Raw genomic sequence first — 15,655 nt, 5'->3', positions numbered from 1 at the left:
AAATTCTTGCAGCACCTTTTTCCAGCCGACCTCGGCAAGTTTCTCCCTCATTCCCTAAATATGAACACGGGCGCGTGGCGCAATGGATAACGCGTCTGACTACGGATCAGAAGATTCCAGGTTCGAATCCTGGCGTGCTCGCAGATATTTTACAAATTGTTTTATAAGTTCTCAAAGACTTATGTTTTATTTGTCAACGAAACTACGATCTTCTATCTTTTGTCTTTGTCAAACAAATCATTTGTACACTCGAACTGTTTCTTCATAATAGCTTTTACGTTTGGTAGACGGGCGCGTGGCGCAGTGGATAACGCGGCTGAATTTGGATAAGAAGATTCCACGCTCGAGTCCTGGCGCGCCTGTTTAAAATTGTCTGGTATATTCATTTTAGTCAGAACGACTTTAATTCTTGTAGCACCTTTTTTCAACCCACTTTGACAAGTTTCTCCCTCATTGAATGGAGGCGATCCGTTGAAATGAATCAAACCGTGATCAAATGATCAGTTGTAAGAAATCATACTCATCGCCCAGCTTGCTCAGTCGGTAGAGCGTTGGACTCTTAATCCAACGGTCGTGGGTTCGAACCCAACGTTGGGCGTTCGGTAGTTTTGGGAAAGGCAAACTGTCTTCAGTTAAAAGTCTAATTAACTCATTTCCATATTCCGTGTACTCGGTTCTAAAGATCCTTTTATTTGTACACTCAAACTGTTACTTCAGAATAGCCTTTTTCCATTTGCTAGACGGGCCCGTGCCGTAATGGATAACGCGTATCGACTTAAATTCTTGCATCTTTTTTCAAACGACATTGGCATGTTTATTCTTTATTAAATGAAGGCAATCCGTTGAAGAGAATCAAACCCGTTGCCCAGATAGCTTTGTCGGAATATTGTTGGACACTTAATCCAACCCTCAAAGTCATTCTATCTTTTGTCTTTGTCAAACAAATCTAAAACTTCTATCTCTTGTAATACATTTTTTGTGAAAATATTGCTTTATCATTTTTCTAACTTCGTAACAGTGCTGGGAATTTGGTCAGTTAAAAGTCTGATTAACACATTCCCGTATTTCGTGTACTCGTGTTCGTGTTTCGTGTTGAGTCAGATCGACTTAAATTCTTGCAGCACCTTTTTCCAGCCGACTTCGGCAATTTTCTTCCTCATGGATTGAAAAGAATCAAACCCTTCGCCTGGCTAGGTCAGTCTGTATATTGTTGGACAATTAATCTAACCCCTCTTTTATTCGTACACTCGAATTGTTATGAAAATTCTTTCATACATATTGATTTCTCTAAATATGAAGACGGGCGCGTGGCGCAATGTATAACGCGTCTGACTACGGATCAGAAGATTCCAGGTTCGAATCCTGGCGTGCTGGCAGATATTTTACAAATTGTTTTATAAGTTCTCAAAGTCCTATGTTTTATTTGTCAACAAAACTACGATCTTCTATCTTTTGTCTTTGTCAAACAAATCATTTGTACACTCGAACTGTTTCTTCATAATAGCTTTTTCGTTTGGTAGACGGGCGCGTGGCGCAGTGGATAACGCGGCTGCCTTCGACTCTTAATCCTACGGCCGTGGGTTCGAGCCCCACGTTGGGCGTTCGGTAGATATTTTGAAATGCAAACTATCATTAGATATGGGAGTTTGGTCAGTTAAAAGTCTAAGTAACTCTTTTCCATATTTCGTGTACTCGGTTTTAAGGATCCTTTTATTTGTACACTCGAACTGTTTCTTCATAATAGCTTTTTCGTTTAGTAGACGGGCGCGTGGCGCAATGTATAACGCGTCTGACTACGGATCAGAAGATTCCAGGTTCGAATCCTGGCGTGCTGGCAGATATGTTACAAATTGTGTTATAAGTTCTCAAAATCTTATGTTTTATTTGTCAACAAAACTACGATCTTCTATCTTTTGTCTTTGTCAAACAAATCATTTGTACACTCGAACTGTTTCTTCATAATAACTTTTTCGTTTGGTAGACGGGCGCGTGGCGCAGTGGATAACGCGGCTGAATTCGAAAAAGAAGATTCCACGCTCGAGTCCTGGCGCGACTGTTTAAAATTGTCTGGTTTATTCATTTAAGTCAAAATGATTTTAATTTTTGTACCACCTTTTTTCAACCCACTTTGACAAGTTTCTCCCTCATTGAATGAGGGCGATCCGTTGAAATGAATCAAACCGTGATCAAATGATCCGTTGTAAGAAATCGGACTCGTCGCCCGGCTAGCTCAGTCGGTAGAGCGTTGGACTCTTAATCCAACGGTCGTGGGTTCGAGCCCCACGTTGGGCGTACGATAGTTTTTGGAAAGGCAAACTGTCTATAAATATGGGAGTTTGGTCAGGTAAAAGTCTAATTAACTCATTTCCATATTTCGTGTACTCGGTTCTAAAGATCCTTTTAATTGTACACTCAAACTGTTTCTTCAGAATAGCCTTTTCCATTTGGTAGACGGGCGCGTGGCGCAATGAATAACGCGCCTGACTGCGGATCAGAAGATTCCAGGTTCGAGTCCTGGCGCGCTCGTTTAACATTGTCTGGTGTATTTATTTTAGACAGATCTACTTAAATTCTTGCACCTTTTTTTAACCGACATTAGCATGTTTCTTCTTTATTACATGAAGGCGATCCGTTGAAAAGAATCAAACCCGTTGCCCGGATAACTTTGTCGGTATATGGTTGGACACTTAATCCAACCTTCAAAGTCATTCTATCTTTTGTCTTTGTCAAACAAATCTAAAACTTCTATCTCTTGTAATACATTTTTTGTGAAAATATTGCTTTATCATTTTTCTAACTTCGTAACAATGCTGGGAATTTGGTCAGTTAAAAGTCTGATTAACACATTTCCGTATTTCGTGTACTCGTGTTCGTGTTTCGTGTTGAGTCAGATCGACTTAAATTCTTGCAGCACCTTTTTCCAGCCGACTTCGGCAATTTTCTTCCTCATGGATTGAAAAGAATCAAACCCTTCGCCTGGCTAGGTCAGTCTGTATATTGTTGGACAATTAATCTAACCCCTCTTTTATTCGTACACTCGAATTGTTATGAAAATTCTTTCATACATATTGATTTCTCTAAATATGAAGACGGGCGCGTGGCGCAATGTATAACGCGTCTGACTACGGATCAGAAGATTCCAGGTTCGAATCCTGGCGTGCTGGCAGATATTTTACAAATTGTTTTATAAGTTCTCAAAGTCCTATGTTTTATTTGTCAACAAAACTACGATCTTCTATCTTTTGTCTTTGTCAAACAAATCATTTGTACACTCGAACTGTTTCTTCATAATAGCTTTTTCGTTTGGTAGACGGGCGCGTGGCGCAGTGGATAACGCGGCTGCCTTCGACTCTTAATCCTACGGCCGTGGGTTTGAGCCCCACGTTGGGCGTTCGGTAGATATTTTGAAATGCAAACTATCATTAGATATGGGAGTTTGGTCAGTTAAAAGTCTAATTAACTCTTTTCCATATTTCGTGTACTCGGTTTTAAGGATCCTTTTATTTGTACACTCGAACTGTTTCTTCATAATAGCTTTTTCGTTTAGTAGACGGGCGCGTGGCGCAATGTATAACGCGTCTGACTACGGATCAGAAGATTCCAGGTTCGAATCCTGGCGTGCTGGCAGATATTTTACAAATTGTGTTATAAGTTCTCAAAATCTTATGTTTTATTTGTCAACAAAACTACGATCTTCTATCTTTTGTCTTTGTCAAACAAATCATTTGTACACTCGAACTGTTTCTTCATAATAACTTTTTCGTTTGGTAGACGGGCGCGTGGCGCAGTGGATAACGCGGATGAATTCGAAAAAGAAGATTCCACGCTCGAGTCCTGGCGCGACTGTTTAAAATTGTCTGGTTTATTCATTTAAGTCAAAACGATTTTAATTTTTGTACCACCTTTTTTCAACCCACTTTGACAAGTTTCTCCCTCATTGAATGAGGGCGATCCGTTGAAATGAATCAAACCGTGATCAAATGATCCGTTGTAAGCAATCGAACTCGTCGCCCGGCTAGCTCAGTCGGTAGAGCGTTGGACTCTTAATCCAACGGTCGTGGGTTCGAGCCCCACGTTGGGCGTACGATAGTTTTTGGAAAGGCAAACTGTCTATAAATATGGGAGTTTGGTCAGGTAAAAGTCTAATTAACTCATTTCCATATTTCGTGTACTCGGTTCTAAAGATCCTTTTAATTGTACACTCAAACTGTTTCTTCAGAATAGCCTTTTCCATTTGGTAGACGGGCGCGTGGCGCAATGAATAACGCGCCTGACTGCGGATCAGAAGATTCCAGGTTCGAGTCCTGGCGCGCTCGTTTAACATTGTCTGGTGTATTTATTTTAGACAGATCTACTTAAATTCTTGCACCTTTTTTTAACCGACATTAGCATGTTTCTTCTTTATTACATGAAGGCGATCCGTTGAAAAGAATCAAACCCGTTGCCCGGATAACTTTGTCGGTATATGGTTGGACACTTAATCCAACCCTCAAAGTCATTCTATCTTTTGTCTTTGTCAAAAAAATCTAAAACTTCTCTCTCTTGTAATGTATTTTTTTTGTGAAAATATTGCTTCATCGTTTTTTTAACCTCGAAACAATGCTGGGAATTTGGTCATTTAAAATTCCGATAAACACATTTCCGTATTTCGTGTACTCGGTTCTCAAGATCATTTTATTTGTACACTCTAACTGTTTTTTCGGAATAGCTTTATTCCATTTGGCAGACGGGCGCGTGGCGCAATGAATAACGCGTCTGACTTCGGATCAGAAGATTCCAGGTTCGAGTCCTGGCGCGCTCGTTCAAAATTGTCTGGTGTGTTAATTTTAGACAAATCGACTTAACCTAATCCTCCCGGTCTGACGCATGCGCGACGTTTCAGACGTTTTGGTTTATTCATTTAAGTCAAAACGATTTTAATTTTTGTACCACCTTTTTTCAACCCACTTTGACAAGTTTCTCCCTCATTGAATGAGGGCGATCCGTTGAAATGAATCAAACCGTGATCAAATGATCCGTTGTAAGCAATCGAACTCGTCGCCCGGCTAGCTCAGTCGGTAGAGCGTTGGACTCTTAATCCAACGGTCGTGGGTTCGAGCCCCACGTTGGGCGTACGATAGTTTTTGGAAAGGCAAACTGTCTATAAATATGGGAGTTTGGTCAGGTAAAAGTCTAATTAACTCATTTCCATATTTCGTGTACTCGGTTCTAAAGATCCTTTTAATTGTACACTCAAACTGTTTCTTCAGAATAGCCTTTTCCATTTGGTAGACGGGCGCGTGGCGCAATGAATAACGCGCCTGACTGCGGATCAGAAGATTCCAGGTTTGAGTCCTGGCGCGCTCGTTTAACATTGTCTGGTGTATTTATTTTAGACAGATCTACTTAAATTCTTGCACCTTTTTTTAACCGACATTAGCATGTTTCTTCTTTATTACATGAAGGCGATCCGTTGAAAAGAATCAAACCCGTTGCCCGGATAACTTTGTCGGTATATGGTTGGACACTTAATCCAACCCTCAAAGTCATTCTATCTTTTGTCTTTGTCAAAAAAATCTAAAACTTCTCTCTCTTGTAATGTATTTTTTTTGTGAAAATATTGCTTTATCGTTTTTTTAACCTCGAAACAATGCTGGGAATTTGGTCATTTAAAATTCCGATAAACACATTTCCGTATTTCGTGTACTCGGTTCTCAAGATCATTTTATTTGTACACTCTAACTGTTTTTTCGGAATAGCTTTATTCCATTTGGCAGACGGGCGCGTGGCGCAATGGATAACGCGTCTGACTTCGGATCAGAAGATTCCAGGTTCGAGTCCTGGCGCGCTCGTTCAAAATTGTCTGGTGTGTTAATTTTAGACAAATCGACTTAACCTAATCCTCCCGGTCTGACGCATGCGCGACGTTTCAGACGTTTTGCAATGCTGTGTGTATACCATGAGGTCTGGAATGTTTGTTATTGTCTTGCTTGAAAGGAAATCTCATTCCCCACACAACAATATGAGAATGAACCTTATATGACATTTAGAAGTGATAAAATTTTGCTTACATATCACGCGTGTACTTCCCGCTGCGATATAAAAACGTCGCACAACAAGAAAATGATTCCATAAACCTTTGCGTTGCGCGCTAACCAATAACAAAAGCTAGTATGATAAGGTGTTATTTTGAAGGTCATTTTATATGCTACATAACATAGGAGAGTGGACATCTCACAACGTCAGGAAGTTATAAAAATATCGAGTCGTTTGATCGCAGCTGCCTCACCAAAAAAAAGTCAGGCGTTTTATCTCGCAAATTCTCCTTGTCTGACGATTATAAGCTTTTATGATTCATAATAAATGTTTTATTATGACTCACAAAAGCTTTCAACGCGTTAATTTTAGACAGATCGACTTAAATTCTTGCACCTTTTTTCAAACGACATTGGCATGTTTCTTCTTCATTAAATGAAGGCGATCCGTTGAAAAGAATCAAACCCGTTGCCCGGATAGCTCTGTCGGTATATTGTTGGACACTTAATCCAACCCTCAGAGTCATTCTATCTTTTGACTTTGCCAAACGAATCTAAAACTTCTATCTCTTGTAATGCATTTTTAGTGAAAATGTTGCTTTATCGATTTTTTAACTTCGTAACAATGCTTGGAATTTGGTCAGTTAAAAGTCTGATTAACACATTTTCGTATTTCGTGTACTCGTGTTCGTGTTTCGAGTTGAGTCAGATCGACTTAATTTTTGCAGCACCTTTTTCCAGCCGACTTCGGCAAGTTTCTCCCTGATTGATTGAAAAGAATCAAACCCTTCGCCTGGGTAGGTCAGTCTGTATATTGTTGGGCAATTAATCTAACCCCTCTTTTATTCCTACACTCGAATTGTTATGAAAATTCTTTCATAAATATTGATTTTCCTAAATATGTAGACGGGCGCGTGGCGCGATGGATAACGCGTCTGACTACGGAGCAGAAGATTCCAGGTTTGAATCCTTGCGTGCTCGCAGATATTTTACAAATTGTTTTATAAGTTCTCAAAGTCTTATGTTTTATTTGTCAACAAAACTACGATCTTCTATCTTTTGTCTTTGTCAAACAAATCATTTGTACACTCGAACTGTTTCTTCATAACAGCTTTTTCGTTTGGTAGACGGGCGCGTGGCGCAGTGGATAACGCGACTGCCTTCGACTCTTAATCCTACGGCCGTGGGTTCGAGCCCCACGTTGGGCGTTCGGTAGATATTTTGAAATGCAAACTCTAACTTTAGATATGGGACTTTGGTCAGTTGAAAGTCTAATTAACTCTTTTCCATATTTCGTGTACTCGGTTTTAAGGATCCTTTTATTTGTACACTCGAACTGTTTCTTCATAATAGCTTTTTCGTTTGGTAGACGGGCGCGTGTCGCAGTGGATAACGCGGCTGACTTCGGATAAGAAGATTCCATGCTCGAGTCCTGGCGCGCTTGTTTAAAATTGTCTGGTATATTCATTTTAGTCAGAACGACTTTAATTCTTGTAGCACCTTTTTTCAACCCACTTTGACAAGTTTCTCTCTCATTGAATGAAGGCAATCCGTTGAAATGAATCAAACCGTGATCAAATGATCCGTTGTTAGAAATCAGACTCGTCGCCCGGCTAGCTCAGTCGGTAGAGCGTTGGACTCTTAATCCAACGGTCGTGGGTTCGAGCCCCACGTTGGGCGTTCGGTAGATTTTTTGAAATGCAAACTGTCATTAGATATGGGAGTTTGGTCAGTTAAAAGTCTAATTAACTCTTTTCCATATTTGGGGTACTCGGTTTTAAAGATGGTTTTGTTTGTAATCTCAAACTGTTTCTTCAGAATAGCTTTTTCCATTTGGTAGACGGGCGCGTGGCGCAATGGATAACGCGTCTGACTTCGGAAAAGAAGATTCCAGGTTCGAGTCCTGTCGCGCTCGTTCAAAATTGTCTGGTGTATTAATTTTAGACCGATCGACTTAAATTCTTGCACCTTTTTTCAAACGACATTGGCATGTTTCTTCTTTATTAAATGAAGGCGATCCGTTGAAAAGAATCAAACCCGTTGCCCGGCTAGCTTTGTCGGTATATTGTTGGACACTTAATCCAACCATAAAAGTCATTCTATCTTTTGTCTTTGTCAAACAAATATAAAACTTCTATTTCTTCTAATGCATTTTTTGAGAAAATTTTGGTTTATCATTTTTCTAACTTCGTAACAATGCTGGGAATTTGGTCAGTTAAAAGTTTTATTAACACATTTCCGTATTTCGTGTACTCGTGTGTTCGTGTTCCGTTTCGAATCAGATCGACTTAAATTCTTGCAGCACCTTTTTCCAGCCGACCTCGGCAAGTTTCTCCCTCATTCCCTAAATATGAACACGGGCGCGTGGCGCAATGGATAACGCGTCTGACTACGGATCAGAAGATTCCAGGTTCGAATCCTGGCGTGCTCGCAGATATTTTACAAATTGTTTTATAAGTTCTCAAAGACTTATGTTTTATTTGTCAACAAAACTACGATCTTCTATCTTTTGTCTTTGTCAAACAAATCATTTGTACACACGAACTGTTTCTTTATAATAGCTTTTACGTTTGGTAGACGGGCGCGTGGCGCAGTGGATAACGCGGCTGAATTCGGATAAGAAGATTCCACGCTCGAGTCCTGGCGCGCCTGTTTAAAATTGTCTGGTATATTCATTTTAGTCAGAACGACTTTAATTCTTGTAGCACCTTTTTTCAACCCACTTTGACAAGTTTCTCCCTCATTGAATGGAGGCGATCCGTTGAAATGAATCAAACCGTGATCAAATGATCAGTTGTAAGAAATCATACTCATCGCCGAGCTTGCTCAGTCGGTAGAGCGTTGGACTCTTAATCCAACGGTCGTGGGTTTGAGCACCACGTTGGGCGTTCGGTAGTTTTGGGAGAGGCAAACTGTCTTCAGTTAAAAGTCTAATTAACTCATTTCCATATTCCGTGTACTCGGTTCTAAAGATCGTTTTATTTGTACACTCAAACTGTTCATTCAGAATAGCCTTTTTCCATTTGCTAGAAGGGCGCGTGCCGCAATGGATAACGCGTATCGACTTAAATTCTTGCATCTTTTTTCAAACGACATTGGCATGTTTATTCTTTATTAAATGAAGGCAATCCGTTGAAGAGAATCAAACCCGCTGCCCGGCTAGCTTTGTCGGTATATTGTTGGACACTTAATCCAACCATAAAAGTCATTCTATCTTTTGTCTTTGTCAAACAAATCTAAAACTTCTATTTCTTCTAATGCATTTTTTGAGAAAATTTTGGTTTATCATTTTTCTAACTTCGTAACAATGCTGGGAATTTGGTCAGGTAAAAGTTTGATTAACACATTTCCGTATTTCGTGTACTCGTGTGTTCGTGTTCCGTGTTGAGTCAGATCGACTTAAATTCTTGCAGCACCTTTTTCCAGCCGACCTCGGCAAGTTTCTCCCTCATTCCCTAAATATGAACACGGGCGCGTGGCGCAATGGATAACGCGTCTGACTACGGATCAGAAGATTCCAGGTTCGAATCCTGGCGTGCTCGCAGATATTTTACAAATTGTTTTATAAGTTCTCAAAGACTTATGTTTTATTTGTCAACGAAACTACGATCTTCTATCTTTTGTCTTTGTCAAACAAATCATTTGTACACTCGAACTGTTTCTTCATAATAGCTTTTACGTTTGGTAGACGGGCGCGTGGCGCAGTGGATAACGCGGCTGAATTTGGATAAGAAGATTCCACGCTCGAGTCCTGGCGCGCCTGTTTAAAATTGTCTGGTATATTCATTTTAGTCAGAACGACTTTAATTCTTGTAGCACCTTTTTTCAACCCACTTTGACAAGTTTCTCCCTCATTGAATGGAGGCGATCCGTTGAAATGAATCAAACCGTGATCAAATGATCAGTTGTAAGAAATCATACTCATCGCCCAGCTTGCTCAGTCGGTAGAGCGTTGGACTCTTAATCCAACGGTCGTGGGTTCGAACCCAACGTTGGGCGTTCGGTAGTTTTGGGAAAGGCAAACTGTCTTCAGTTAAAAGTCTAATTAACTCATTTCCATATTCCGTGTACTCGGTTCTAAAGATCCTTTTATTTGTACACTCAAACTGTTACTTCAGAATAGCCTTTTTCCATTTGCTAGACGGGCCCGTGCCGTAATGGATAACGCGTATCGACTTAAATTCTTGCATCTTTTTTCAAACGACATTGGCATGTTTATTCTTTATTAAATGAAGGCAATCCGTTGAAGAGAATCAAACCCGTTGCCCAGATAGCTTTGTCGGAATATTGTTGGACACTTAATCCAACCCTCAAAGTCATTCTATCTTTTGTCTTTGTCAAACAAATCTAAAACTTCTATCTCTTGTAATACATTTTTTGTGAAAATATTGCTTTATCATTTTTCTAACTTCGTAACAGTGCTGGGAATTTGGTCAGTTAAAAGTCTGATTAACACATTTCCGTATTTCGTGTACTCGTGTTCGTGTTTCGTGTTGAGTCAGATCGACTTAAATTCTTGCAGCACCTTTTTCCAGCCGACTTCGGCAATTTTCTTCCTCATGGATTGAAAAGAATCAAACCCTTCGCCTGGCTAGGTCAGTCTGTATATTGTTGGACAATTAATCTAACCCCTCTTTTATTCGTACACTCGAATTGTTATGAAAATTCTTTCATACATATTGATTTCTCTAAATATGAAGACGGGCGCGTGGCGCAATGTATAACGCGTCTGACTACGGATCAGAAGATTCCAGGTTCGAATCCTGGCGTGCTGGCAGATATTTTACAAATTGTTTTATAAGTTCTCAAAGTCCTATGTTTTATTTGTCAACAAAACTACGATCTTCTATCTTTTGTCTTTGTCAAACAAATCATTTGTACACTCGAACTGTTTCTTCATAATAGCTTTTTCGTTTGGTAGACGGGCGCGTGACGCAGTGGATAACGCGGCTGCCTTCGACTCTTAATCCTACGGCCGTGGGTTCGAGCCCCACGTTGGGCGTTCGGTAGATATTTTGAAATGCAAACTATCATTAGATATGGGAGTTTGGTCAGTTAAAAGTCTAAGTAACTCTTTTCCATATTTCGTGTACTCGGTTTTAAGGATCCTTTTATTTGTACACTCGAACTGTTTCTTCATAATAGCTTTTTCGTTTAGTAGACGGGCGCGTGGCGCAATGTATAACGCGTCTGACTACGGATCAGAAGATTCCAGGTTCGAATCCTGGCGTGCTGGCAGATATGTTACAAATTGTGTTATAAGTTCTCAAAATCTTATGTTTTATTTGTCAACAAAACTACGATCTTCTATCTTTTGTCTTTGTCAAACAAATCATTTGTACACTCGAACTGTTTCTTCATAATAACTTTTTCGTTTGGTAGACGGGCGCGTGGCGCAGTGGATAACGCGGCTGAATTCGAAAAAGAAGATTCCACGCTCGAGTCCTGGCGCGACTGTTTAAAATTGTCTGGTTTATTCATTTAAGTCAAAATGATTTTAATTTTTGTACCACCTTTTTTCAACCCACTTTGACAAGTTTCTCCCTCATTGAATGAGGGCGATCCGTTGAAATGAATCAAACCGTGATCAAATGATCCGTTGTAAGAAATCGGACTCGTCGCCCGGCTAGCTCAGTCGGTAGAGCGTTGGACTCTTAATCCAACGGTCGTGGGTTCGAGCCCCACGTTGGGCGTACGATAGTTTTTGGAAAGGCAAACTGTCTATAAATATGGGAGTTTGGTCAGGTAAAAGTCTAATTAACTCATTTCCATATTTCGTGTACTCGGTTCTAAAGATCCTTTTAATTGTACACTCAAACTGTTTCTTCAGAATAGCCTTTTCCATTTGGTAGACGGGCGCGTGGCGTAATGAATAACGCGCCTGACTGCGGATCAGAAGATTCCAGGTTCGAGTCCTGGCGCGCTCGTTTAACATTGTCTGGTGTATTTATTTTAGACAGATCTACTTAAATTCTTGCACCTTTTTTTAACCGACATTAGCATGTTTCTTCTTTATTACATGAAGGCGATCCGTTGAAAAGAATCAAACCCGTTGCCCGGATAACTTTGTCGGTATATGGTTGGACACTTAATCCAACCCTCAAAGTCATTCTATCTTTTGTCTTTGTCAAACAAATCTAAAACTTCTATCTCTTGTAATACATTTTTTGTGAAAATATTGCTTTATCATTTTTCTAACTTCGTAACAATGCTGGGAATTTGGTCAGTTAAAAGTCTGATTAACACATTTCCGTATTTCGTGTACTCGTGTTCGTGTTTCGTGTTGAGTCAGATCGACTTAAATTCTTGCAGCACCTTTTTCCAGCCGACTTCGGCAATTTTCTTCCTCATGGATTGAAAAGAATCAAACCCTTCGCCTGGCTAGGTCAGTCTGTATATTGTTGGACAATTAATCTAACCCCTCTTTTATTCGTACACTCGAATTGTTATGAAAATTCTTTCATACATATTGATTTCTCTAAATATGAAGACGGGCGCGTGGCGCAATGTATAACGCGTCTGACTACGGATCAGAAGATTCCAGGTTCGAATCCTGGCGTGCTGGCAGATATTTTACAAATTGTTTTATAAGTTCTCAAAGTCCTATGTTTTATTTGTCAACAAAACTACGATCTTCTATCTTTTGTCTTTGTCAAACAAATCATTTGTACACTCGAACTGTTTCTTCATAATAGCTTTTTCGTTTGGTAGACGGGCGCGTGGCGCAGTGGATAACGCGGCTGCCTTCGACTCTTAATCCTACGGCCGTGGGTTCGAGCCCCACGTTGGGCGTTCGGTAGATATTTTGAAATGCAAACTATCATTAGATATGGGAGTTTGGTCAGTTAAAAGTCTAATTAACTCTTTTCCATATTTCGTGTACTCGGTTTTAAGGATCCTTTTATTTGTACACTCGAACTGTTTCTTCATAATAGCTTTTTCGTTTAGTAGACGGGCGCGTGGCGCAATGTATAACGCGTCTGACTACGGATCAGAAGATTCCAGGTTCGAATCCTGGCGTGCTGGCAGATATTTTACAAATTGTGTTATAAGTTCTCAAAATCTTATGTTTTATTTGTCAACAAAACTACGATCTTCTATCTTTTGTCTTTGTCAAACAAATCATTTGTACACTCGAACTGTTTCTTCATAATAACTTTTTCGTTTGGTAGACGGGCGCGTGGCGCAGTGGATAACGCGGATGAATTCGAAAAAGAAGATTCCACGCTCGAGTCCTGGCGCGACTGTTTAAAATTGTCTGGTTTATTCATTTAAGTCAAAACGATTTTAATTTTTGTACCACCTTTTTTCAACCCACTTTGACAAGTTTCTCCCTCATTGAATGAGGGCGATCCGTTGAAATGAATCAAACCGTGATCAAATGATCCGTTGTAAGCAATCGAACTCGTCGCCCGGCTAGCTCAGTCGGTAGAGCGTTGGACTCTTAATCCAACGGTCGTGGGTTCGAGCCCCACGTTGGGCGTACGATAGTTTTTGGAAAGGCAAACTGTCTATAAATATGGGAGTTTGGTCAGGTAAAAGTCTAATTAACTCATTTCCATATTTCGTGTACTCGGTTCTAAAGATCCTTTTAATTGTACACTCAAACTGTTTCTTCAGAATAGCCTTTTCCATTTGGTAGACGGGCGCGTGGCGCAATGAATAACGCGCCTGACTGCGGATCAGAAGATTCCAGGTTCGAGTCCTGGCGCGCTCGTTTAACATTGTCTGGTGTATTTATTTTAGACAGATCTACTTAAATTCTTGCACCTTTTTTTAACCGACATTAGCATGTTTCTTCTTTATTACATGAAGGCGATCCGTTGAAAAGAATCAAACCCGTTGCCCGGATAACTTTGTCGGTATATGGTTGGACACTTAATCCAACCCTCAAAGTCATTCTATCTTTTGTCTTTGTCAAAAAAATCTAAAACTTCTCTCTCTTGTAATGTATTTTTTTTGTGAAAATATTGCTTTATCGTTTTTTTAACCTCGAAACAATGCTGGGAATTTGGTCATTTAAAATTCCGATAAACACATTTCCGTATTTCGTGTACTCGGTTCTCAAGATCATTTTATTTGTACACTCTAACTGTTTTTTCGGAATAGCTTTATTCCATTTGGCAGACGGGCGCGTGGCGCAATGGATAACGCGTCTGACTTCGGATCAGAAGATTCCAGGTTCGAGTCCTGGCGCGCTCGTTCAAAATTGTCTGGTGTGTTAATTTTAGACAAATCGACTTAACCTAATCCTCCCGGTCTGACGCATGCGCGACGTTTCAGACGTTTTGGTTTATTCATTTAAGTCAAAACGATTTTAATTTTTGTACCACCTTTTTTCAACCCACTTTGACAAGTTTCTCCCTCATTGAATGAGGGCGATCCGTTGAAATGAATCAAACCGTGATCAAATGATCCGTTGTAAGCAATCGAACTCGTCGCCCGGCTAGCTCAGTCGGTAGAGCGTTGGACTCTTAATCCAACGGTCGTGGGTTCGAGCCCCACGTTGGGCGTACGATAGTTTTTGGAAAGGCAAACTGTCTATAAATATGGGAGTTTGGTCAGGTAAAAGTCTAATTAACTCATTTCCATATTTCGTGTACTCGGTTCTAAAGATCCTTTTAATTGTACACTCAAACTGTTTCTTCAGAATAGCCTTTTCCATTTGGTAGACGGGCGCGTGGCGCAATGAATAACGCGCCTGACTGCGGATCAGAAGATTCCAGGTTTGAGTCCTGGCGCGCTCGTTTAACATTGTCTGGTGTATTTATTTTAGACAGATCTACTTAAATTCTTGCACCTTTTTTTAACCGACATTAGCATGTTTCTTCTTTATTACATGAAGGCGATCCGTTGAAAAGAATCAAACCCGTTGCCCGGATAACTTTGTCGGTATATGGTTGGACACTTAATCCAACCCTCAAAGTCATTCTATCTTTTGTCTTTGTCAAAAAAATCTAAAACTTCTCTCTCTTGTAATGTATTTTTTTTGTGAAAATATTGCTTTATCGTTTTTTTAACCTCGAAACAATGCTGGGAATTTGGTCATTTAAAATTCCGATAAACACATTTCCGTATTTCGTGTACTCGGTTCTCAAGATCATTTTATTTGTACACTCTAACTGTTTTTTCGGAATAGCTTTATTCCATTTGGCAGACGGGCGCGTGGCGCAATGGATAACGCGTCTGACTTCGGATCAGAAGATTCCAGGTTCGAGTCCTGGCGCGCTCGTTCAAAATTGTCTGGTGTGTTAATTTTAGACAAATCGACTTAACCTAATCCTCCCGGTCTGACGCATGCGCGACGTTTCAGACGTTTTGCAATGCTGTGTGTATACCATGAGGTCTGGAATGTTTGTTATCGTCTTGCTTGAAAGGAAATCTCATTCCCCACACAACAATATGAGAATGAACCTTATATGACATTTAGAAGTGATAAAATTTTGCTTACATATCACGCGTGTACTTCCCGCTGCGATATAAAAACGTCGCACAACAAGAAAATGATTCCATAAACCTTTGCGTTGCGCGCTAACCAATAACAAAAGCTAGTATGATAAGGTGTTATTTTGAAGGTCATTTTATATGCTACATAACATAGGAGAGTGGACATCTCACAACGTCAGGAAGTTATAAAAATA

At 40.1% G+C, this 15,655-nt stretch overlaps 21 non-coding genes across 21 annotated transcripts; all 21 read left to right on the top strand.

The window, feature by feature from the left end:
* The first annotated feature begins 68 nt into the window (after window positions 1–68).
* On the top strand, window positions 69–141 carry Trnar-acg (transfer RNA arginine (anticodon ACG)). The gene has a single exon. It is a non-coding gene; the product is annotated as a tRNA-Arg (tRNA).
* Window positions 142–525: 384 nt separating this feature from the next.
* Trnak-cuu (transfer RNA lysine (anticodon CUU)) lies at window positions 526–598 on the top strand. Its single transcript has one exon. It is a non-coding gene; the product is annotated as a tRNA-Lys (tRNA).
* A 1,621-nt stretch (window positions 599–2,219) lies between these two features.
* Trnak-cuu (transfer RNA lysine (anticodon CUU)) lies at window positions 2,220–2,292 on the top strand. Its single transcript has one exon. It is a non-coding gene; the product is annotated as a tRNA-Lys (tRNA).
* A 161-nt stretch (window positions 2,293–2,453) lies between these two features.
* Window positions 2,454–2,526, top strand: Trnar-gcg (transfer RNA arginine (anticodon GCG)). The gene has a single exon. It is a non-coding gene; the product is annotated as a tRNA-Arg (tRNA).
* Window positions 2,527–4,009: 1,483 nt separating this feature from the next.
* Trnak-cuu (transfer RNA lysine (anticodon CUU)) lies at window positions 4,010–4,082 on the top strand. The gene has a single exon. It is a non-coding gene; the product is annotated as a tRNA-Lys (tRNA).
* Window positions 4,083–4,243: 161 nt separating this feature from the next.
* Trnar-gcg (transfer RNA arginine (anticodon GCG)) lies at window positions 4,244–4,316 on the top strand. Its single transcript has one exon. It is a non-coding gene; the product is annotated as a tRNA-Arg (tRNA).
* A 412-nt stretch (window positions 4,317–4,728) lies between these two features.
* Window positions 4,729–4,801, top strand: Trnar-ucg (transfer RNA arginine (anticodon UCG)). Its single transcript has one exon. It is a non-coding gene; the product is annotated as a tRNA-Arg (tRNA).
* A 238-nt stretch (window positions 4,802–5,039) lies between these two features.
* Window positions 5,040–5,112, top strand: Trnak-cuu (transfer RNA lysine (anticodon CUU)). Its single transcript has one exon. It is a non-coding gene; the product is annotated as a tRNA-Lys (tRNA).
* Window positions 5,113–5,758: 646 nt separating this feature from the next.
* On the top strand, window positions 5,759–5,831 carry Trnar-ucg (transfer RNA arginine (anticodon UCG)). Its single transcript has one exon. It is a non-coding gene; the product is annotated as a tRNA-Arg (tRNA).
* Window positions 5,832–7,621: 1,790 nt separating this feature from the next.
* Window positions 7,622–7,694, top strand: Trnak-cuu (transfer RNA lysine (anticodon CUU)). The gene has a single exon. It is a non-coding gene; the product is annotated as a tRNA-Lys (tRNA).
* A 678-nt stretch (window positions 7,695–8,372) lies between these two features.
* On the top strand, window positions 8,373–8,445 carry Trnar-acg (transfer RNA arginine (anticodon ACG)). The gene has a single exon. It is a non-coding gene; the product is annotated as a tRNA-Arg (tRNA).
* A 384-nt stretch (window positions 8,446–8,829) lies between these two features.
* Window positions 8,830–8,902, top strand: Trnak-cuu (transfer RNA lysine (anticodon CUU)). The gene has a single exon. It is a non-coding gene; the product is annotated as a tRNA-Lys (tRNA).
* Window positions 8,903–9,483: 581 nt separating this feature from the next.
* On the top strand, window positions 9,484–9,556 carry Trnar-acg (transfer RNA arginine (anticodon ACG)). The gene has a single exon. It is a non-coding gene; the product is annotated as a tRNA-Arg (tRNA).
* A 384-nt stretch (window positions 9,557–9,940) lies between these two features.
* On the top strand, window positions 9,941–10,013 carry Trnak-cuu (transfer RNA lysine (anticodon CUU)). The gene has a single exon. It is a non-coding gene; the product is annotated as a tRNA-Lys (tRNA).
* A 1,621-nt stretch (window positions 10,014–11,634) lies between these two features.
* Window positions 11,635–11,707, top strand: Trnak-cuu (transfer RNA lysine (anticodon CUU)). Its single transcript has one exon. It is a non-coding gene; the product is annotated as a tRNA-Lys (tRNA).
* Window positions 11,708–11,868: 161 nt separating this feature from the next.
* On the top strand, window positions 11,869–11,941 carry Trnar-gcg (transfer RNA arginine (anticodon GCG)). The gene has a single exon. It is a non-coding gene; the product is annotated as a tRNA-Arg (tRNA).
* A 1,483-nt stretch (window positions 11,942–13,424) lies between these two features.
* Window positions 13,425–13,497, top strand: Trnak-cuu (transfer RNA lysine (anticodon CUU)). Its single transcript has one exon. It is a non-coding gene; the product is annotated as a tRNA-Lys (tRNA).
* A 161-nt stretch (window positions 13,498–13,658) lies between these two features.
* Trnar-gcg (transfer RNA arginine (anticodon GCG)) lies at window positions 13,659–13,731 on the top strand. Its single transcript has one exon. It is a non-coding gene; the product is annotated as a tRNA-Arg (tRNA).
* Window positions 13,732–14,143: 412 nt separating this feature from the next.
* Trnar-ucg (transfer RNA arginine (anticodon UCG)) lies at window positions 14,144–14,216 on the top strand. The gene has a single exon. It is a non-coding gene; the product is annotated as a tRNA-Arg (tRNA).
* A 238-nt stretch (window positions 14,217–14,454) lies between these two features.
* Window positions 14,455–14,527, top strand: Trnak-cuu (transfer RNA lysine (anticodon CUU)). Its single transcript has one exon. It is a non-coding gene; the product is annotated as a tRNA-Lys (tRNA).
* Window positions 14,528–15,173: 646 nt separating this feature from the next.
* Trnar-ucg (transfer RNA arginine (anticodon UCG)) lies at window positions 15,174–15,246 on the top strand. Its single transcript has one exon. It is a non-coding gene; the product is annotated as a tRNA-Arg (tRNA).
* The last annotated feature ends 409 nt before the right edge of the window (window positions 15,247–15,655 follow it).

This window comes from Styela clava, chromosome 8 (assembly GCF_964204865.1).
Source record: "Styela clava chromosome 8, kaStyClav1.hap1.2, whole genome shotgun sequence".
Classification (NCBI taxonomy): Eukaryota; Metazoa; Chordata; class Ascidiacea; order Stolidobranchia; family Styelidae; genus Styela; species Styela clava.
This window is presented reverse-complemented; position numbering and strand designations above follow the sequence as displayed.